This window comes from Dromiciops gliroides, chromosome 1, assembly GCF_019393635.1.
Source record: "Dromiciops gliroides isolate mDroGli1 chromosome 1, mDroGli1.pri, whole genome shotgun sequence".
In the NCBI taxonomy this organism is placed as follows: Eukaryota; Metazoa; Chordata; class Mammalia; order Microbiotheria; family Microbiotheriidae; genus Dromiciops; species Dromiciops gliroides.
This window is the reverse complement of record NC_057861.1, coordinates 201,121,099-201,146,420: the sequence shown is the minus strand read 5'-3', so window position 1 is coordinate 201,146,420 and position 25,322 is coordinate 201,121,099.

Genomic DNA, 25,322 nt, shown 5'->3' with positions numbered 1-25,322 from the left:
CTGGAAATATTGGTTTCCTTGAAAATTTAGCTCAGATACTACCGCCTAAGATCTTTCCTGGTCCTCTTCCCCTTCCACAGCTCCCTCAACTATCTATACCTTCAAGGTACCTTGAATTTGATTCATATGTATCTTAAATATGCCTATCTATATCTCTCTATATGTGTGTGTGTATATATATATATATATGTGTGTGTGTGTGTGTGTGTGTGTGTGTGTGTGTGTATGTGTGTATATAAAGATATCTATCTATCTATCTATTCTGTCCTACATTAAAATGTAAGCAAGCAGGGGCAGATAGGTGGCACAGTAGATAAATCACCAGCCCTGGATTCAGGAGGACCTTAATTCAAATCCAGCCTCAGACACTTGACACTTACTAGCTGTGTGACCTTAGGCAAGTCACTTAACCCTCATTGCCCTGCAAAAAAAAAAAATGTAAGCAATCATTTTGAAGCAGAGATTGCCTTGTTTTTGTCTTTACATTCACAGTACCTTGCACATTGTCTGGAAAATACTAACAATTTAATTAATACTAAATATTAAATACTAAATATTTAATTAATGTTTGATTACTCCATTGACTAGTTCTATGGGGGAAATAAGTCCAGGAGAAATAGGGAAATATCAAAAGTTAAAATCTGAAGGCATAAATGGAAACTATTTTGATATATAGCAGGAAAATAGGAACTTTTTCAATATATCAAAGTAGATACATAGAAAATTTACCAAAATAATTTAAAAGATATATACAGAAAATGGAAGCAAGGCCAGGAAACAGAGGATAAATAAAAAGTTTGACAAGGTCCTATATTAAGAGAGTCAGTAATACTAAAATTTCAGAAAGAGCTTTAACTGGCTAGGAAAATTATGGACAATAAAAAGTGTGTGTGTGTGTGTGTGTGTGTGTGTGTGTGTGTGTGTGTGTGTGTGTGTGTGTGTGTTTAGCTGTATTGGAAGAAAGATGATTGATGGCTCAAAGAAGAGATAGAACTGCTGCCTGGAATTGGCCTGACTATAATTATTGAAAGCAGAGAAAATAAAGAGCTGCCCGATCCTTAATTTTCTTCCATTTTCTCTGCTAAGGAGAAATGTCTTTTGAAGGAAGGGAAGGAAGGAAGAAAGAAAGAAGAAAAAGAAGGGGAGGTAAGAGGGAGGAAGGAAGGAATAAAAGGAATGAAGGAAAAAGAAAGAAGAAAATAAAAATAAATGGCTAATCAGGAGTTGATACCCAAGATAAATAAGGAGATTTTAAAAGAATATCTATATGCTCTTGATGAATTTAATCACCTAAACTAGAAAAACTACATCCTCAGGTAGTGAAAAAGAAGGGAAATAACCTTATCAATGAGATAGCTAAGCCACTGTCAATAATAGCTGAAATATCCTAGAAAACAGATGAAATAACTCTAGTCTGAAGGGAAAATATTGCATTTGTCTTTTAAAAAGGGAAAAGAATAGAATCAGTAAATTCTAGGCCAGTGGGTTTGGCTTCAATTCCTGGCAAAACCCTAGAATAGATTATTGAAGAGGTATTTAGAGAATACCAAGAAAAAGAAGTGATGTTCACAAAAAGCCACCTTAATTCATCAAGAATGAGTCATTATAGTAAACCTATTTCCTTTTTAGACAGAGTATTTTCATTGATAGGTCAGGAAAAATGTTGAACATATATTTTGTAAAAAAAAAATAGGGGCGGCTAGGTGGCGCAGTGGATAAAGCACCAGCCCTGGATTCAGGAGTTCCTGAGTTCAAATCCGGCCTCAGACACTTGACACTTACTAGCTGTGTGACCTTGGGCAAGTCACTTAAGCCCCACTGCCCTGCCAAAAAAAAAATTAAATTAAATTTAATTTAATTTAATTAAATTTTAAAAAATAGCGAAACATTTGATAAAGTCTCTTGTACTAAAGTCTCTTGTATCTTGGAAAAGATGAAAAGATGTGAGGAATGACAGTCCAATTTGATGGATTTGGGGCTGGCTAAATGGTTGAAGTGAAAGGGTAGTTGTTAATCTTTTGATGTGAACTTGGCAAGAAGTCTCCAGTGGGCACCATTCTTTACCCTACATTACTAAATATTTTTAGAAATGATTTGGATAAAGCATAATGACATCCTCATCAAAATTATAGATGACACAAAGCAAGAAAGGATAGTCAATATATTTGATGAAAGAGTCAAGAACCAAAAGGATTTTGACAGGCTAAGCATTGGATTGAATCTAATAACGTAGAAAAAAATGTATGATTTGGGTTTTAAAAAATCAATCTCACAAGTTCAAGATGAAGACATGGTTACGTAACAGTTTTTATAACAACTGAGATTTTTTAATGAGTTGTAAACATAATACTAGTCAGCAGTGTAAAATGGCAGCCAATAAGCTAATATAATCTTGGACTGAATTAAAGAGAAATAGCTTCCTGGAATAATGAAGATATATTCTCTTTGTTCTCTGGCCTGAATTGATCATATCTAGAGTGTAGTGTTCAATTCTGGAAAACACAATTTAGAGAGGGCATAAATCAGTGATAGAGTTCCCAGGGGATGGCAAAGAGCATGGTGAAGGGCACTGAGTGTGTGACATATAAGTATCATTTGAAGAAGCTGGAGGTAATATCCTAGAACAGATTTGGAGGAGGAGAGAGGCATGAGGTGCTTTGAATATTTTAATATTCAAATATACTTCTTTTCCAGCATCATGTGATATTTTTACAAAAACTAATCATACAGTAGGACGTAAATAACTGAAAAAAATGTTGAAAGGACAAAATATAAAATTCATACATTAGAGACCACAATGCTGTAAAAAAAAAGGAATCAATAGAGAAAACATAAAGAAAAGTTAAGAGCCAAATAATTAAATAACTCAACAAATAATTAGTAAGCACTGAAAATGTGCTAGGTTTTCAAGATAAAAAGGCGTAAGTAAAACACTTCCTCTCCACAAAGAATTTTAATTTTGGTGACTAAAATGGAAAATAAGTAACAATATCCTAAAAAATAAATGAGTCAAAGAATATATTATAGAAATATGATATAACAATATGAGTTATAATCATGAGTAACCTATCAATACTTATTAGAGCATCTAAACAATCCTTTGTGTAAAATATATATACCTGAATACAGTAATAAAAGAAGAAACTAGACTAACAACCTCGGCATTAACAATGTCAATCAATAAAGAGCAATATCAAAATAATTAGAAAAGGATAGATTTTTAAACCAAAAGAAATTAATAAATTGAAAATAAAGAGTACTGACCTAATAACAAAATAAGAAACTGTTTTTAAGAGATTAAAAAAGTCAAAAGAAATTATCAAAATAAAAAAATCAGAGTATCTATTTCTATAGCAAAAATTAATGGAAACTATTATACCCAATTACATGAAAGCAAGTGGGAAAAAAAGGAAAATGAAGAATATCTGCAAATATATAAAATATCTACATTAACAAAAGAAATAGATATCATAAACAACAGAATGCCTCCAGTTGAGAAATTGAGCAAGACATGAATGAATTCACAAAATAGGGAGGAGGGAAACTCCTATAATCCAGAGCTTTACAAGAGAATTTTATCAATATTTCTGGATCAAATTCATTATACATTAATTGTTCTCAAAAACAGAAGAACAAGGAAGTACACCAAACTCCTTTTATGATACAGATATTGCCAATACTTTAACCAAAGCAGAGAAGAAAACCCATAGATTAATATTATTAATGACATTGATATAAAAGTTTTAAATAAAATGATTACATTAACTATAGGAATGTATCCAAAATGTATGGACAAAAGGATGGTTGGAGATTAAGGAAACCATTAGTATAAGTTTAACCCAAGTCCCAAAGTCCCCTGGTAGAGACTCCTCATTAAGGGAAATCAGTGCCCCTGAGTGAGCAAAAGTAGGAAAGAGGAGAGCTCCAATCTTTTTAGTTTCTTCCATCTCTTCAGTCTTGGCAGGTTTTTTTTTTTCAATCTCTTTGGATATGTTGAGTCTCTTTGGTCTCCACAGCTACTTTTAGCACTTCTGGATTCCAGTTTCCAGGGAGGAAATGGACAATTCCAACCACATGAAAGGAGCTTGCAGTCTCCATAAAGTCCCTATCCAAAGATTGCTACAATAGAAACCAGGGAATTGCCCCTTGGGTGAGACTCTCTCCTCTTTGGGCTGAATTACCTCACTTCTAATGGGAGGGCTCTTTAAATCTATATTGTCTGGTATATATTTGCCTATGAATGCATTCTCTGATTTCTGCTTTGCTACTAAATTGGATAAATAGGTTTCTTTGCTGCATCCTATGTGTGTTTATTATGCAATTGATTTTTGGTGAGAAGGGAGTCAAGCCTTGTATATAAAGCTTGGGGTCGTTCTTTCTTCAGTGACTAACAGAGTTGTAGTTTAAACCTGAAATCTACATCCCTAGACTAACAATATTAAAGGGAACAGAATGATATAATTCTAGGATGGTACCCTCCTCTCTCTGAGGAGATCAGAATGATCAAGTTGCTGGCCCCAATCTCTTGTTTCCCCTCCTGGTAGAAATTAATGTCTCCCTTGGAGAAGGGTGAGGAAAGAAGAGGGAGGAGATGTCTTTTCTGCCTCCCTTTGAACCAATATCCCAACACTATATTTCAGGGATACCATTGCTACATAAGTATTTATATAAACAACAAAAAAAAATTCATGCTTATACAAATAGGAAAAGAGGGCTACTGGAAAACTAGAAAGCAGTTCAGCAGAAAATGGGTGCATATAACCATCTTATTTCATATATCAGAATGTTTTAAATGAATAAATTATTAAATGTAAAAAGTCACAACTTAGGAGCAGCTATGTGGTGCAGTGGATAAAGCACCAGCCATGGATTCAGAAGAACCTGAGTTCAAATCCATCTTCAGACACTTGACACTTACTAGCTGTTTGACCCTGGGAAAATCACTTAACTCCCATTGCCCTACCAAAAAAAAAAGTCACAACATAAAAGTTAAAGAATGGAAGAGTATAACTTTTGCAATTATAAAGGAAGAATTAATAACCAGACATAAACAGAGGAAATTATAAAAACAAAAGACAATTATGTTAACAAGCTTTGCATGAACAAAATCAAAATTCTGACATATTTATAGGAAATTAATATCAACAGATAAGACTACAATTTTCCAATAGATGAATAGTCACATGATTTTAAAAAGACATGTAAATTATTAATAACCATAAGAAAAAGTGTTCAAAATCACTAATGAATGAGGTGAAATTAAAACAATTCTAACTTGCGTTTCCTATCAATCAAATTGGCAAAATTTGTAAAAGATGGAGAGACAGGCACACTAATTTCCCCTTGGTTGAGATGTAAATTGTTCCAACTCTTCTGGAAAACAATTTGGAAATATGTGAAAAAAGTTACCAAATTGCTCATAAATTTTGATTTAATAATCCCACTATAAGCTTTGTACTGTGAGGGCCAAAAATTGATATATGGAGTGTTATTAGGATGACTCACCTTAATATTGGGGTCCCGGAAATATGAGGGACACTTTTAGGTTTAATCTCCTCTTCGAACTTTCCTTTTTATATATTCCTCCCAGGCCAATACGAAAAGGAGCCTCTGAGCTTTATCAGGTTTTATTACTTGGGAATTAATTAAACCACAAAGGGGAAACCAATTAAGGAAATAAGGAAGTACAGATAGATATTCTTAACTCTAACCTTAGCCTATGCAATCCCAGAGCATTCCCAATTAAGCTTGTTCAAAGGAACTTAGGATTTTCCTTAATTAAAATTCACTAACCCCAGTCAGTCTACAGTTACTCAGCAGTCTCCCAAAACAGGGCAAAACATGTGCCTCTGCCAGGTCCCAGACGCCACCAGACTGCTTGCCAGGCCCAAAGAGCACAAACTTTTGAACAAGCCCCTCTACCGGAAGTTCCCTCCCTTCCAGTCGCATTCAGTTTTTCCTCCCCCAAAAAGGGGAGGTCTGGTGTTTTCCTCCCCAAAAAGGGGAGGTCCTTCAAAAGCTGCTCAGTAGCATGCGCAATCTCAGGGTGGACCAGGTGTGGCCCCTCCCAAATGATTTAGCTAAAACTTTTTTTTTTTTTTTTTGTGAGGCATTTGGGGTTAAGTGACTTGCCCAAGATCACACAGCTAGCAAGTGTTAAGTGTCTGAGGCCATATTTGAATTCAGGTCCTCCTGACTCCAGTGTTGGTGCTCTATCCACTGTGCCACCTAGCTGCCCCTAAAACTTTTTATATTAATCTTAACGACAAATAATTTTTACCACAGTACCAAAAGGAAATCAGCGACAGAAAGACACCATGAATCAAAGGAAAGAGTGTTATATTTGCAGTCAAATGATCTGGGTTCAAACTCTGGCTCCACATGTGTGACTTTGGAGAAGTAACTTTATCCCACTGGTTCTTACTTTCCTCAACTACAAATTCAATGGTGATCACTAGATGCCTAGTTTGACTAATTAAACTCATAGCATACTCATGTATAACTTATGTTGAATTGCTTCAATTCCTAAGAGGCAAGCGGAGGGAGGGGGGAAGAGAATTTGGAACACAAAATTTTTCAAATTGATGTTAAAATGTTTTCTACATGAAATTTCGTGAAAAAATAAAATTCTAAATTATGTAAAAAAAAAACCCTCATAGTGTCTTTCCATCTCCAAATTTGTGATCCTCTGACAGAAAGATCCCATAGATATCAAAATAATATTAGAAAAACTATTTGTAATTTCAAAAAAAAAGAAAAGAGAAAGAAAAATTATTACTGATCCACAAGAGATGATGAATATTAAAATTCAGAGAAACACAGGAAGAGCTACATAAACTCATGAGAGTAATATAACCAAAAAATACATAGGCTAAGACTACAACAATGTAATTTTAGACAACTAAAGTTAAAACATATAACCTTTTCTGTTTATTGAGAGTAAATAGAGGGGCAACTAGGTGGTGCAGTGGATAGAGCACTCCTGGATTCAGGAGGATCTGAGTTCAAATCCAGCCTCAGACACTTAACACTTACTAGCTGTATGACCCTGGGCAAGTCACTTAACCCCAATTGACTCACCAAAAATAAAAAAAATTAGAAAAAAAAAGAGTAAATAGAAAGTGGCATCTAATTACAGTCAACATTATTCTATTAGGGATTTTTGATACTGTTTGTTATAGAAAATAATGAGTACATTTTATTTATTGGAAAATGGATACACGTATACACATACACAACCATATCTATGTACATAGATGCATAGAGATATGTGTATCTATATAGATATACATATACATACAAAGAGAAAATGCACTCCATTCAAACATTGAGGAATTAATAAAAATACAATATTTTTGTAAACTATTTGAACATTTGAAATGAATTAATTTTCAAAACTTATTTCAATAGCACTCCACCCCCCTTTAATGCCACCCAGCAGAGTAAAGATAAAACCTTAAGAATATTCCAGAAATTAAATGTATAAAGTCAAAGGACAGAATTATCATGTACATTGTCAATTCACTGTCATTCAGAAGGAACTTGGCAAAATAGAAAGCAGAGCCAATCAAAATTAAGAAGAAATAGATTCCAGTCCCAAATCTAATGATTTGCTCAAACCAGAACATGGGCAAAAGCCTTTGATTTGCCTGAACATTTGCTTTCTCATTTATAAAATGAGGGCACCAAATGAAATAGGTAATCCCTTCTAGTTCAGAAAGTTAAATGGTTTTCTAAGCCATCTTGCTCCAAAAGTAAACTCTTGTGATGTGGTCACTCAAAGCACTTTCGCCCTGCACTCCATAAATAATACTTAACACCATGGTAGATGCCACTCTACGGCACACAAGCATTTTCTTTGTCTCATTAAATCCAAGTAGAAAACTATGCCATGAGATCTTTTCTTATGGCGGTTACATATTGTTTTACCAGTGATAATGCCTTCTGAGGGAAAGTATAGAACAGATGACTGTGTCAAATTCAAGGAAGGCAGCCGGAATTGGATGGACATTATTTTTCCTATTCAATGCTTTGACGTAAGTACACATAAACTTTAATATAATGGTCATTGTGTCCTTCACATCAGCCATGGCCTTTAGTCCTGCTTTCAGTGAAAATGTATGCTTTTGGACCTTTTCATTGTCACTTGTCTAGATTCCCCTATATACCTCATCAATTCAGCCCAAAGCTCCAGCCATTGCAAATACACTTTGCTGTGGGAGAACTCATAAATCCATGCAAGTTTCCATTGCTTTCTTGTAAATTGCTTCAACTGTGTACTTCTATCCAGGCTGTTTGTTTTAAGCTAGAAATACCTGTATGGACATTTTTCAATTGAATTTTAATGGAAAAACAGAATTTAGAGTGATGGTCTGCTTTTGGCCATCAAAGAGGTATTATCTGGCAAATAGCATCTATTCCACTTATGGTTATAGATTTAGACACATGCACCCTATAAGCTCATTCTGTGATATAAAACACCATGCAATTCTGAGCACACAGTGCATTCTGAAATGGGGACTTGAGGGCCACAGATTTCATGTTAGCCCAAGCAGGTTTTTTAAGCTCTTAATCATTTTTAACTTGGGCTGTAACAGAGGAACTACATCTAGAGAAGAATCTCCACAAGAAAATACAGGGCTCCCAGCTTCATCCTAAACTTTTAAGTGACAATCATCATCATCACCATCTACTAGTATTTATTAAGGTTCTACCTACTGTGAGAAAATAATGGGATTTGTCAGATACTCAAAGGCCCACCTGGAGATTAATCTAAACTGATTGAATTAAGAGAGAGAGAGAGAGAGACTGCTGATTAGCCTACTTCAGGTTAACTAGATTCTAACCACACCTGGCTAGCCCTTGAGGTATTGTTCTCAGAAGCAAAGGACTTTGAACTCAACTTGAGACTACCTTCAAGTCCCAGTGAACCAATGGATTTGGATGATGCCTACCAATCAGCTTGAAGCAGTGTGTAAGGACCGCCTATGTTCTGGACCTATAAAAAGCTTGCTGGGGAGTGTGTGATTGAAGCAGGCTCATGTGGGAGGACTTGAGGAAGGACCTGACCAGGCTGGAACTCTAGGCTGGATAGGCCTTTTCTTAACTTTCTGAACTCCTCGTGAATACATGGTATGCTTTAATAAATGTTTAATGCCCAAAGACTGGTGCTAAAGCTTCTAATTTAAGGTGACCACAGATGAGATTTTTTAGACATAACAATTAGATGTTAAACATCACACTACACATGGAGCTATGCAGAATATTGAGCAAAGAGAATAAAGTAGATTCAGAACCTTCTGAATAGGAATTGTATAGTCAAAGAAAGAAATCAAAGCTCTTGGTAAATCTATAAAACAGATACAAAGACCATGATACAATACTCAGACACAGAAAAACTAGAAATTAAATGAAATGCCAATATCTATTTGCATTGTTTTTAGGATGTGGAACATGAGTGGCGAACTGGACTTGTGAAGTAAGATTGTCATTTCCCTTCCCATGCGGGTATCCTGGAACAGACAAAATACTTCAGACATCCTTAGAATTAGCAGAGGATGGTGGTGGTCCATTTGGACCCATTGAGTATCTCCACTCTATTTATGACTTCCAAGAGAGTTTTAAAAAATGCTTTTACCTTGGTGATGGGAGATTTATGTATGTATGTGTGCATGTGTGCATATATATTATGTAAATACATATGTTTTATGTAATTTTATGTATGTAGGTAGAAGATAGATAAATGAGAGAATAAGAAAGAGAAAACACACTAATTACTTATTTTATACTAGGTATAAAATACTAGGTATACCAGAGATAGAGATAGCATGGCACTCCCCATGGAAATTTTACAAATCTTCTCTTCCCTCCTCAAGCTTCTCCTCTTCCCCTCTTCATCTGCCTCCAACTGAAGATTTTTGTTTCTTATTATGCTGAAAAAAATTGAGGCCATTAGAGATGAGCTTGCTTTTCTTTCTTTCTCTTCATCTCAAACTCCTGTAATATCATCTATTCTCTTCACTTTTCCTCCTGTCTCTGCCAATGAAGTGTCACTTCTTCTTGACAAAGGCAATTCCTCTACATGTGGGCTTGTCCCTGTCCCCTCCCATCTTCCCCAGACGATTGCACCCTCAATTATACTCTCTTATTCAAAACTTCAACCTCTTGATTCCTTCCCTTCAATTTGACCAGTCTCCCAAGCCTTAAAAATCAGCATTGTGTTTTTTTTCAATGTGGAAGGAGGAAAGATTGGAGGGAGGAAGAGATTAGCAATAGGCTCCCACTTCCACCAAAACATGAGATGAGTGAAGGCCAAAAGAAATCACAGACAAACAAGAGAAGTTTGAATGTTATATATTGAATTTATTACATACCTTAAAAGGAAAGAAAACTCCACATAATAGAGATTTCCATTTTCTTTTACAATCCTACTTCTTTTCTACAATGCATATTGAATGCCCATTTTATAAGGTGTTTGTTAAGTTCATATTTTTTTTAATAAGAAAAAGGTTTTTGTTTGTTTTTTTTAAAGAAATCACTAATGAAGTATAAAATGGATAATTTTGATTACAGTTAATTTAAAAAGTTTTGTATAAATAAAACAAATATAACCAAGATTAGAAGGAAAGCAGAAATTTGTGGGGAGGGGATTTTATAGACAGTTTCTCAGATAAGGATCTCATATCTCACATATACAAAGAACTTTCTCAAATCTATAAGAATATGATTCATTTTCCAATTGATAAATGGTCAAAGGATATGGATGGACAATTTTCCAACAATTTATGGTCATATGGAAAAAAATGCTGTAAATCATTATTGATTAAAGATATGCAAATTAAAACAACTTTGTGATATCATCTTATACCTATCAGATTGATTAAAATGATTGAAGTGGAAAGCAACAAATGTTGGAGGGAATGTGGAAAAATTGGGACATCAATTAAATGTTGAAACCATGAATTTATCCAAACATTTTGGAGAACAATCTGGGATTATGGCCAAAGAGTTATTAAACTGCTATACCCTTTGACCCAGCAAAACCACTACTAGGTCTGTTTCCTAAAATGATTAGAAAAAAAGGAAAATAGCCTATATGTCCTAAAATATTTATAGCAGCTCTCTTTATGGTGACAAAGAACTGGAAATTGCAGGGATGTCCTTTACTTGGCGAATGGCTGAAGAAGTTGTGGTATATGATCATGATGAAATACTATTGTGCTATGACAAATGATGAGCTTTTTGATTTAGAAAAAATATGGGTAGACTTGCACAAAATAATTAAGAACAAAATGAGCAGAACCAAAAGAACATTTTATACTGATAATACTGTTTTAAGAACAATTTTGAGTCACTAAGTCATTTTGACTTTTATAAATACCCAGATTAACTACAAAGGACCTATGAAGTAAGATACTGTCTGCATCCAGAGAAAGAATTAATAAATAGATGCATAGGATGGTTTTACATGTGTGTGTGTGTTTATTTGTGTCCAATGGTAGCCATCCCTAGGGTGAGGAGGAAAGGAATTTTAAAAAGGGGGAAAAGAAATTTACATGATACCTCATACATTTTAAAGGAATAGCAAGTTGTTCATAAGAGATTTGCAGTTTCATGCTAGATCACCTTTTTTATTCTACTATGTTATGAAAATGTTTGTTTTCATTCTTAAGAGAAAAATAAATATATTTTTAAATAGACCCTATTATACTCTCAGGCCATTGTCCTATATCTCTGCTGCCTTTCCCATCGTTTCTCAAAAAATCTATTGATAATTATGTTTCTACTTGCTCTGCTTTCCCTCATTCCTCTTGCAAATCTGGCTTCTGATCTGATAATTCAACTGAATTTACTCTCTTGAATATTAGTAATTATTTCTTAATTGACAAACCTGATTGTCTTTTTTCAGTCTTCAAACTTCTTGCTGTAGAGCCCGCATATAACACTGTTGACTACCTTTGCCCTATGAATATTTTCTCCTCTCTTAGCTTTTTGAAACTACTTCCTCCTACTATTTCTCCTACCTATCTGAAGGCTACTTTTCTATCTCCTTTTATAATTTACAATCCATGTTATACCCCCTAATTATGGGTTTTACCCAAAGTTGCATATCAGGCCCTCCTCATTTCTTTTTTTACATTCTATCGTGGTGAATTTATCAATTCCTTAGGATTTAACTATCATCTCTATGAAAATGTCTCAAAAATATCTATAATCTAGATCTAATCTCTCACCTGAACTTCATTCCCATATCACCAAATACCTATTGGAAATTTCAAGATAGATATCTCAAATATATCTCAAACTCAAAATAACCAAAACTTAACTCATTATCTCCAAATTTTTTCTGATCCTAATTTCAGTATTTCTGTTGACGTCACCATACTTGCAAGACTCCTAGATTTTAACGTAGCTATCATCCTGGACTTCTCAGTATCCTTCACCCTATATATTTAATAACTTGTCAGATCTTGCCTTTTTTCTACATCCAAAATATCTGTCATATCTCTAACCCTTTCTCTCTACTCACAAAGCTAACACCTTAGTTCAAGTCCTCATCACCTCTTGCTTGGATTATTGCAATAGCCTCCTAACTGATCTTTCTGACTCAAATCTTTCACTGCTCCAGGCTATCCTACACTGTGCCCAAGGTAATTTGCCTTAAGAACAAATTTGACCATGTCATTTCCCATAAAATCAACTGTAATGGCTCCCTGTTACCTCTAGGATAAAAATAAACTCCTCTATTTTATCTTTAGAAGCTGTTTACATCCTTGTCCCAACCTATCTTTCAGCTTTGTTAAACAATACAAACACACACACACACACATACACACACACTCTGTGATCCAGCCAAATTGTCCAACTCTTTGCTACTCAGATTTGATGCTCCATCCTCCATTTCAGTGTTTTTGCACTTCCCATACCCCATTCCTGACATGTACTTATTCTTCAATTCTTATTTCTATTTCATAGATTCTCTCTTCCTTCAAAATCTAGCTCAAACACCTACTTCTAGATGAAGCCTTTCCTGATCCCCCAATTGCTAGTATAGTTTCCTAAAATACCTTGTATTTAACTACTTACTATGTATTTGTATTTATTCTTTTCATATTTATTCTGTATATATAGATATATATTAATAGCTGGTATTTGTATAGCTCAGCTTTGTAAAGTACTTGACATAAGTTAACGTAATTTGATCCTCACAAGAACCCTGTGAGGTAAGTGCTATCATTATCCCCATTTTTGTGTTGTTGTTGTTCAATTTTGTTAAACTCTCCTCGTCCTTGCGAATCATACTGTCTGTGGGATTTTCTTGGCAAAGATACTGGAGTGGTTTGTCATAATAAATGCTTGTTGATTCATTGATTAATTGATAAAATGGTACAAATTTATACAGACATGGGAAAAAGCAGTTGAAATATGCCAGGTATACACAGAGAAGATCTAATTTGATAGGTGACATTGTGGTGGCATTGATGGATCAATTCACACTGTATTTGAAAGAGAAAACACCAAAGGTGGAGGATGGGGTTGTTAAATTAGTAACTGAAATAGAAAAGTCTGAGGCACAATACTTCTGAGCATAATGATTTGATTAGCAAGGTAGACTATTGCCAATCAAACCAGGTCAACTGACTTCTCAGAGGTCAGAGACAAAGGAGTGATTTATAGAGTTTATTTTTATAACAGAAAAGAGGAATTAAAAATTACAACAATCTTAGGAAACTTGTTCTGTATATAATTTATTCGTACAAAGCAGGTCATCTGACTTTCAGTTAGACTAGGTATATCCTGCTGAATATTGAATGCAACCTGGTGTTACTGAATCCAGAGTTTCTAGGGTGGGATAGTGATTAAATCTCATATTCTATTGGATTAGGGCCTGTGTCTATCAACCTGTCTGTCAAAGCCAGACTGCCTTAGAAATCTTTTCTCTGCAGCTGTAGCATTTTGCAATTAAAAGTGTTACTTCTAAAAGGGCCTGTAAATTAACATAGTTTTTCAGCTACTGGGAAAGAGGAACTTAACTTTTACTTAGAGCAAAAGATGAAATTATCCACTAAGACTGGAAAAAGGAACCTAACCTTTAGAGAAAGTCTTACAATATCTGACTTAACCCTATGCTTACTGTATTCCTTCTGTAAAGATTATATATATACGTATATGTATACATATATGTATATAGATATAGATATATTATCTAAATTATCTATCAATGAATGATTACTGATTTATCAATCTATTCTTTCTTTCAGGGGGAAACTCACATACTATTAATAGGGGCAAAAAAAATGACCAAAAAAACACCACCAATTGATCTATGTGCCTAATTTTGCATGGTTATAATTTTTTTAGTGAGATTTTCTTTGTTTTTAAGTGATAAACATTTTTATTTAAAGTTTTGAGCTGCAAATTTTATACCTCCTTCCTCCTGTAAAGAATTAATTGTGATTTGAGGTTTTTATGCCTCAGCGCGCACTGGCCTGGGGCTCCACGGTGCTCCACCCACTGGTTGTAGCCATTGCCAGGGCTTTGGCACCTCAGGTCATCACCACTCGCAGATGTCTACATGGGCCTGGCAAAATTATAATGATTGGAAGTCTAGTGAGGGCACTCATGTGACTGTCAGAGCGGCCATCCCATTGGCTGGGGCTGTGTGGGGTGTTTCTAGGTTTGGGGGAGGAGAATTGGGCATTCTAGGTGGAAGCTGGAAAGCTACAGGCATTCTGCTGCGTATTTTCAGCTGATTCCTGGGCGGTGGTATTTTTTCAGATATTATAATTTCCCTTTCCCCATTTTATTTCCTTTCCCTTGATCCTACTGATCCTGTTTGTGGGTTGTTGTTTTTTTTAGTTCGTTCTTGTTAAAATAAATCTTGTTCTGTTTTGAGGGAGACTGCCGGTCTCCTTCCTTGCCCCACTATTGTGGTGAACCGCTTAGCTAGCACTCCCCAATTAAAAATTGGTCCCCACACTCACTTCCCTCCCCCCTCCCTGAGATGGTAAGCAATCACTTATTTTTTTTTTTTTTTAGTGAGGCAATTGGGGTTAAGTGACTTGCCTAGGGTCACACAGCTAGTAAGTATTAAGTGTCTGAGGCCGGATTTGAACTCAGGTACTCCTGACTCCAGGGCCGGTGCTCTATCCACTGCGCCATCTAGCTGCCCCTAAGCAATCACTTATAAGTTATACATGTGCAGTTATGCAAAACATTACCGAATTACTCATTTTGTATAAAAAAAAACTTAAAAAAAAGAAAAAAATGAAGGAAAGTGAAAAAAATAGCATGCTCCAGTCTGTGCTCTATCAATATCAATTCTTTCTTTGGAAGTGGATAGTATGCTTCATCATTAGTCCTTTGGGTCATAACATTTTAAAAATATATATTCTACAAATTCATTGAGGACATCGTCCATGAGAATATTAGTGGGGAGCAACCAGGATTTCCCAGGTAATGTTCAACAGGAAGCCACTTTTTTTCTTTCCATTACTTAATGGCCTGAAGGATGGATGCCATTAGGGAAATGTATAACAGGAAAAAGAAAAAAAAAAGATGAACTGGTAAAGTGCTGAGATTGAAAGATAACAAATAGAGAGCTCAAGTACTCCACTGGCATCCTCTCAATGTCAGAAGAAAGCAAAGACAATTACTGACATTTTTGGAGGACCCCCTATGGCTCTCACCATCTTACCCCTGTGCTATTACTCCAGACACAATTACCCCCCCAAAACATCAATATCTTTTAAATATCTTGTTTGCACATAGATGCTTTGACGTTGTCCTTCTGAGTCCCTGAGGACAGGTATTGCAAAAGCCTTTCTTTATATCCTCAGTGCTTAGTACAGTCTGACACATATTAAGTGCTTAATGAATGCTTGTTGACTTGACTATGGTAAATTCATGGGAGAATATGGAGAATTATTTAGGCTTGAGTGGATTGTACTTTGTATGGTTAAAGGGTACACACACACATGCATATATACATATGTTCTGGGTACCTCTGAAGATTTATATAATAATTTTAATTATAAAGTTTACAAAGCACTTTATATATGCAATTTCATCTGATTCTCACAACAATCATGTAAGGTAGAAGCTGTTATTATCCCCATTTTGCAAATGAGAGAATTGGAGCCAAAAAAAAAAAGTTAGGTGAATAGCCTAGGTACACACAACTTATATACCCTAAATAATTCTCCAGTGCTTAATCCACTGCACCACCTAGCTGTCCCCCTCCCATGACTTTATAACTAAGTCCTAGAAATGCCTGACATGATAAAAAGTTAAATAACTTGCCCAGGGTCACAAGCAAGTATCTATCAGAAAATCTAGATCTTTGGGGCCTTTCTATGTCCAGCATTCTATTCCCTTTACCTTACACATTTGATCACAGTATGCTAATGCACACGTATACATGTACTTGAATGTTACTCTTAAATTAATAACACCAGTAGTGTTGTTCTCTATTAAGAACCAGTCTAAAAAGGTGAGTTTGGGGCAAGAAAAAAAAAGAAGGCTTATAAACCAAAGAATGGACTCTTTCTTCCTCAGCTTTAACCTAAAAGTCAGTAGCTGTGGATTTGTTCAATCTCTAATTGATTTCTTTACATTTATAATATACGTACTTTTAAAAATATGTGAATAAAATTATCACATAATAATATGAAAATATTATGTATAAATAATATCATTTGTTCCCTAACTTTGAGAAACGCACTAGTCCTGAAAATCTATGTGGGAGAGTCAATAACCAAAATGAATTTTAGCACTATCCTCAAAATACATCATTTCAGACAAATAAAAGTGTTGCCAACCTTTTCTCGTGGAACCTATAGTTATTATATTCTATCATGTCAGAGTAATGAGTGTATATAGGAATGCATTCAGCTTAGGCAAGTACTATTTCTGAAAAACGGAAATCCACCTTTGTTATTGACTCTCCATATTAAGTATGCTAATAAGTGGGTGGTTAGTAATGAAGACATAAAGCCATTCTTGGCCCAGAGCAATGCAAATCATTCATCAGAAAAGCTTTCTGGGGAACACACATGTGATCTTTGCCAACTGAGATGGAGGAGTGTGTAGAGTGTTCTGAACAGCCATAGCAAGGATTGTTTTAATGAAGATATCAGGACATTAAGCAAAAAAAGAAAAAGAAGCAAAGCCATGACAATGGCCACAAAGACATATTTACACCAAATTATACATTAAAAGATTCTAGCTCTTGGGAAAGGACGAAAGGAGAACATTTCATTAGAACTAATGATGGCTATGATAGCCACTCCAAAGTGTGCCTTCTGATTATGGATACAGAACACAAAGGAAGCACTCGATGTTTTTGGGAATTCAGTGAGTTGATGCAACATGGCATAGCAGAAAGAGCAGTGAATTTGAAAGTCACAGGGACTAAATTTGATCACCAATTTTACAATGTAGTACCTATGTGACACTGGGTAAATCACACTGAATCTCTCCAAAATATTAGTTATAAAATATCTTCCTTCATATTCCCTCATCTAATTCTTTTTTTTTTTTTTTTTTTGCAGGGCAATGAGGGTTAAATGACTTGCCCATGGTCACACAGCTAGTAAGTGTCAAGTGTGTGAGGCCGGATTTGAACTCAGGTACTCCTGAATCCAGGTCCAGTGCTTTCTCCACTGCACCAACTAGCTGCCCCCCCATCTAATTCTTGAGGGTGTGGCCCCCTCAATAAATTACTAACTGAGGGGCAGCTAGGTGGTGCAATGCATAGAGCACCGGCCCTGGAGTCAGGAGTACCTGAGTTCAAATCCGGCCTCAGACACTTAACACTTACTAGCTGTGTGACCCTGGGCAAGTCGCTTAACCCCAATTGCCTCACTAAAAATAAATAAATAAATAAAAATAAATAAAATAAAAAATAAATAAATTACTAACTGATATTACAAACATTTCATCAAGGGTTCTTAACTATGGGACTTATGATGGGTAACAATATGAGGAGGAAAAGTGGACAAATTGAGCAATTCATTAACAAAACCAAAGTGGGGCTCCCCTTTAGTAAGTAGACCTTGCATATAAAAGGTGCTAAGGGAAAAAGTAAACAGCAAAAGAGAATTCATAGATGTGTCTCCTGTTCCTTTAGAAACTTCTGATCATTCTTGTGGTTCAGGTGTGGTCTTCCCCAGATCACTGTCTTCTTAGACTCAATTTACTTGTAGAGATTTTCTTCCTTTGTTAAAAAAAAAAATCTCCTGTAAAATTGATCTTAACACAACTTTAAATTTTACTTAGCCAATAACCAGGTCAGATAATGAAAGTTAGCTCAACCTTAGTTGTCTCTTATTATAAAATCAAATTTGGAACTTTTTTAGCCAGTTCTCATACACTTGTTCTGGTTACCTGGATAACTGGGGGGCTCAAGCAAATCAAGGTAACCATTTTCACAATGGCCTATCACAAACCTCTTTCAATTTTTAAAAAATATAGTTTTAACATCAGTACTCTTACATTGATTCCACATGGCTACCAATCATGGGATAGCACTAGGTCTGAAGAATTTAAATTTCAGGTTATCCCCAGGCCACTGGAAAGCTTGAGAGGCAGGAACAAATAGGAATTAATATATTACTGATAGTAACTCATGCACAAGCCATGACATAAAAGCTACCCAGGTAATGTGGGATTGGGAAAGGTGGTGTGGTTGTATAACAAGAGTAGCAGATAACCTGGGGAGTCTAAAAGCTCCAAAAAATGTTTAAAATTCCAAATCTAGTGCCTGAAATGTTTTAAAAGACCTAGAATAAAATAGGGGTTCTTAAACAGCACTCTGTTAAGTTAAAAAAAAATTGGCAACTGTATTTCAACATAATTGAGTTTCTGAATGATTCTATGTATTATTTTATGCACTTAAAAACATTATTGTAAGAAAGAATATATAATCTTCACCAGATTCACAAAGGGGTCCTTAAAGGAAAAACAGTTAAGAACTCCATCCTAGAAGTTTGCCTCTAGTATGTATTAGACTCCAACTAAAAGTAGATTATCCATGAAGGACTTATAGAGTTGGGGGAGGGAGAAAGGTCAAGAATTACACAGAATGTAGACATGGATGAGTCATTATCTGCAAGATTGGAGTGTGTGCCCTAATTAATGGTAGCTTGGATATTTTAAAATAATGAGGTATAAGGGAAGATAGGTGGTGATTTTTAATTTAATGACTGTACCAACTTATGTTACTGCTACAGATTTTTCTGTAGTTTTTTCCCCTTTTTAAAAATGAGATTTGAAGGAAGAATTTTGGTGGGGAAAGTCTATGAAATGTAGAAGGCCTTTGATCACTATCTATTCTCATGCTTTTTCTCCATCTTAATGTTCCAAAACAAGATTGCAGTGTACTTACTGTTGTAGTACTATCAAGAGGCAAGAACATCCCAGAAAGGACTTCCTCCACTGGCTAGATATTCTGGTCTAGAATCCTGTGGACATGTTGTACCACTTCCTCTATGTGTCAACAAACATCAAAGATCTTGGGATTTAGACCAAGACAGGACAACTGTTTTAAAATTTAGCTTTTTACAAAGCATTTTTGTGCTTTTAACCCTTCTTTTACAAAGCAAATGATAAATCACCACATTTGTAATTTTAAAAACCTTCAAATCAAATAGTAGCTTTGACCAAGTTTATCACCTGCTGGCACGGTGACCTGCATATAAGCAGATGGCATTATTGTTCTAGTTTCTGGTATCCAGGAAACATTCACATCTCAAAATTCATCAGCACTCCAGGTGGATAGGATAAATACAGGATGCTTATAGATCCCCTCCTGTTTTGAATAGGATCTTCTAATTAACTCGGAACATTTGTTGGAGAGAAGTAAGAGATGTTTGTCCTGTCTCCGTTCTTCAAGCCTTGTAGTTTCATTTTTAAATGAATTCTTATTTGTAATAACAAAAATCCAGCCCTTGCCGAAGGACTTTAATTCTCTGGGGAAAGGAAATATTTCCACGGGGAAAAAGAAGGGGAAAAATAATTTAGGAAACAGAGGTTGCACTGTAGATAAACCATATAGGTCATTCTCTAATTTAGGAAAAAAAAATAGAATTTACCAATTTACACCTAACTGGGGAATTTTAAAACACATTTTAAGGATTATTTAATTTTTTTTAATTGAGGCAATTGGGGTTAAGTGACTTGTCCAGAGTCACACAGCTAGTAAGTGTTAAGTGTCTGAGGTCGTATTTGAACTCAGGTACTTCTGACTCCAGGACTGGTGCTCTATCCACTGCACCACCTATTTGCCCCTAGGCAAAATTTTAAAACAAGCACATTTTGGTTTTAGGAGTCTTTTTTCTTTCATCTTTCCCCCCCCCCTTTTTTTTTCATTTCCTAAATATATACCCCTTTACCTAGAAGGGTATCTAGGGTCATCAAATATATCATCTTTGCATTTCTGAATTTCTCAAAACCCAATCCTACCTTTGGTTCAACCCATTCACAATAAAGCATTATGGTGATAAATGAGATAATGGATCAAGTAACAAATGGGGAGACTTCAATTTTTTCATCCAAAAAAGTGATAAAAGATTTTGAATTTTATTGTCTCAGGCTGGTAGGGAAAATGTTAGGAAGAAGAGAGTTGCTTAAATTAAAGTCTTGCCACAAAGGCAACTGCCTACCCTGTCAATCAATATATAAAGCCTGCCATCTTTGGAAAGCATTGCTGTTATTCAATATTTGAGTCCTAACCAACTCTTTGTGACTCCCATGAACTATAGTACACCAGGCCCTATCTCTCAAAGTCTATCCAAGTTCACTTTCATTGTTTCCATGTTACTATCTATCCATTTCATCCTATGCCATCCCCCTTTCCTTTTGCCTTCAACCTTTTCCCAACATCAGGGCTATTTCCAATGAGGCCTGTCTTCCCATTATGTGATCAAAGTATTTAAGCTTCAGCTTCAGTATTAGACCTTCTAGTGAATAGCCTGAATTAATTTCTTTATGTATTGACTGATTTGATCTACTTGCTATCCAAGGGACTCTCAAAAGTCTTTTCTGGTGGCTCTGCTTTCCTTATAGTATGACTCTCACAGCCATATATTGCTATTAGAAAAACCATAGCTTTGACTGTACAGACTGTTTTTGGCAAGGTGATATCTCTTCTTTTTAGTACACAGTCCAGATTTGTCATAGTTTTCCTTCCAAGGAACAAGCATCTTTTAATTTCATGGCTATAGTTGCCATCTGCAGCGATCTTTGAGCTGAAGAAAAAAAAATCTGACACTACTTCCATTTCTTCTCCTTCTCTTTGCCAGGAAGTGATGGGACCATTTGCCAAAATCTTAGGGTTTTTTTGATGTTAAGCTTTCAAGCCAACTTTTAGACTCTCCTCTTTTACCCTCATTAAGTGGCTTCTTAATTTTTCACTTTCTACTATCAGAGTGTTATCATCTACATATCTGAGACTGTTGATATTTCTTCAAACCATCTCAATTCTGGCTTTTTTTCATCCAGTGTGGCATTTTGCATAATGTACTCTGCATATAAGTTAAATAAATAAGATGACAATATACAGCTTGTTGTAATCCTTTCCCAATCTTAGACCAATCAATAGTTCCATGTTTGGTTCTAACTGTTGCTTCTTGGCTTGCATACAGGTTCCTTGGGAGATAAGTAAGATGATTGATACTTCCCATTTCTTTGAGGACTTGCTATATTCTGTCGTGTAGTCAATGAAGAAGTTGATGTTTGTTTGTTTGTTTGTTTGTTTTCTGGAATTTCTTTGCTTTCTCCATAATCCAGAGAATGTTAGCCATTTGCTCTGTAGTTCTTCTGCCTCTTTGTAAACCAGCCTGAAATTCTGGTAATTCTTGGTTTACATATTACTGAAGTCAAGCTTGCAGAATCTTAATCATAACCTTGCTGAAGGAAACCATAGTAATATAAGCCAGTAAGTAAGCAGGAAACCATAGTCACATAATAATATTTATCCCTATGATTTTTATCAATAATAATAGCTTACATTGATATAATAGTTTACAATTTAAAAATACTTCCTATTTACGTATGTATGTATGCAAGTGTATTTATATATGTATGTATGTGCATATCATCTTATTTGAAGTAGCCAAAGAGAGGTGTTTAATGAAGTTTAACAGTAGATTATGTCCTATGTAGGGAAATAAACTGCATTTGAATTGCTTTAGTTATCTTGTACTTCATGGCTTATACTTTGGAATTTCAGTTATTTATGAAGCTCTTCATTTCAGAGGGAGGTATATTCAATAGACAAGGAGCCTTCAACAACAAAAGAATGAAAAACTGGCTTTTAACATTTTTCTATGTTTCTCTTGTTTTTACTTTTCACTTGATGGAGATGTTTCCATTCCTTAGGAAATGTTATTAGAAAGTTTTGTTGTAATTTGGTTATATTAACTGTGTCTTGCATTCCTAAAGAGCCCCAAGTTATATTTACTCATCAGAAAAATAGACTTTTGACTACTTATAGAAGTCTAACTTCAAAGTTTAAGAACAATCATACAAAATATTATTTATAATCATAATAAATTAATATGAAAAGGAATCCAAATTTGAGAATCAAGTTTATACAATGGTTTCTCTAAAAGTAAACCATCTAAAATTTGGCAATTGATTAGAAACATATTTTGTTATTCCTTGAACATTATTGTTCTTAAGAATACACTAAATTTCATTCAGTTTCATAAACATTTAAATAGTTCTGTGAGAATCAGAGCTCTACCCTGAGGAGAAAGCATGTCACTTGGCATCTGGAAGTTACGTCTATAGAACCGCCTGTAGTCATGTCAATCAAAGCTACCAGCCGATTAGCTTGGAGCTGTTTGTGTGGACAGCCCTGTTTCCTGTTTCAACAGAGTGCTTCTGGGAGAAGCCCCTGAAAATCAGCTCTTTTTCATTCAGACTTCAGCTTGGCGGCAGAGAGAGAAAAAAAGAGAGGGCCTCTTTTTGCCTGGGATTTTGCTGTAGTGGCAGAACTTCACATGGACTGCTAGGAAAAGCGAGAGTTTCTCTCTGGCTATACTGAATAGATCTAAGCTAGAGTTTTCCATGCTATAAAGGATCTGTTCTCAACCTCTCTCTCCTCACTAACTTCTAATACACTTTAATAAATACTTAAAAGCCTAAACTCTTACTGAATTTATCATTAAATCTTAGTGAGTTTCCTCCCCAAAACTGGGGTGGGGCAGGTTATGACCCACATTAGATTTTAAACATCACAGTTCCCATTGTTCTGCAGGGAATAATCCTGAAGAAAGGAAAGGGGGGAAACGTTTGTCTCCACTTCTAAAATTCTAGAAAAGTTGTTGTTGGTGGTGCTGTTGTTATTGTTGTCATTGTTGTTGTCGTTGTTGTTCAAAGAAAAGAAATTCTTGATGGATAGGCAACTCTGTAATTTGAGGTCTTAGAGAGCTGCGCAGGGACAACTAGCCCATGAGACTGAAGCTAGTATGTATCAAAAGGAAGACTTTGAACCTGATATCTATTACCCATTCTTACCTCCTGACAGCCTATATAACCCAAGCTACTTTTATCCATTTTTCTGAAACAAATAAAAAACATCCAATATTTCTTTTTCTTTTTTCCAACTATGACAATCTATGGGAGAAATAAAATTAGGAACCTTGCAAAAGTTGCTGCTCTTCTTCACACAAGTGGATAATAGCTGTTGTTAGCTGGTAATAAGAACAAGTTATAACCACAGGCAATGAAGATTTGATTTGAGAGGTTCCAAAAAAGGTATGTGGTTGAAATTTTTCACTGAACTACCCACAGAAATAGTTTTTTAAATTGAGACCTCAACAGTCATCAAAATGAAATGTTATCTGGAAAGAATAATACCATTATCACGTTAGCCCAAATTTTCTAATAGATTAAGTAGCAGAGAACAGAACCCCAGAGGAATAGGACACAGAGCCAGGTAAGTTTCAAAGGCCAGGAGACAGAAGTACATAGGATACTCTTCAGGAAAGTAGGCTCAGATAGAAAGTCATACTGGGACACAGGCTTAGCTTGAGAACTCTGGTAACCTGGGTATGAGAGCTGGTACCCATACAAAAAGACAGGATGGGAGAACTGAAAGGCAGAATAAATGTATAAAAAACCACACTCTCAAATTTTCAGAATTTCATAATGTTTCTCAAGACAGTTTCATTCCACGTTATCAGCGTAAAATGGTAGTGATTAGGAATGGAGGAAGCACAGATTATATCATCTCTAATGTCCTTTTTAAGGTACTCTAAGACTGTAGAAACTGGATTTCAAGTCAGAGAAGAGTAGTTTCAAATCTTAGCTCTGCCATTTACTCCCCATGTGACCCTGGATAATCAACCAATCAAGAAATATTTATTAAGCAAGATTTTGTTTTGACTCTACAAATATTTAACAGTTTGTTTTTTTCTTGCATTTTTCGTTTTTGTTTTCTTTGGGGTTTTTTTGTTTGTTTTGTTTGTTTTTGTTTTTGTTTTTTTAGTGAGGCAATTGAGGTTAAGTGACTTGCCCAGGGTCACACAACTAGTAAGTGTTAAATGTCTCAGCCGGATTTGAATTCAGGTACTCCTGACTCCAGGGCTGGTGCTCTATCCACTGCGCCACCTAGCTGCCCCTAAGCAATCACTGATAAGTTATACAATGAGTTGGGGAAAGGGGAAAGTGTAAGGTAGAGAATCCAGGACTTAAAAGAGAACTTTAAAAAAGAAATATTTATTAAAATCATGACATATATAATGTGTGAACATTTGTATTTGTATATGTATATATATATATATATATATATGTATTTGTGTATATGTGTGCACAAACACACACACACACAAAAACTATATGCAGAGAGAGAAAATGTTAGTGAATAGAAAGGAAAAAAAGAAATAGCTTCTGTCCCCATGGAGAATCACTTAACCTAAATGGATATCAATTTCTTCATCTGAATGAGGAGATTGAATTAAATGATCCCTTGGGTCTCCTCAGCCCTAAATTCAAATGAATCCAAACGATAATTTATCATTAAATTTCTTGGCTTTTTGAAACATTATTTAGCCTTAACCAAACAAAAACAAGATTTGTCACAGCAACTCTTGAATTCCAATCATTAAGTAGAATCACAAATTGCATCAGTGGAGGTAGTGACCATACAACTCAAAGCATATAACTTAAATGAAGTACTTATGAAGTATCTTTCCTATTCATATTCACTTAGTGCATAAACCAGGCCAGGGATCAGCAATGTACCCAGCAGGAGGTAGATTGAAAGATCATACTTCCAGCCGAAGGAGGAGCTAATGAGCTTAGTCCTAACTGAA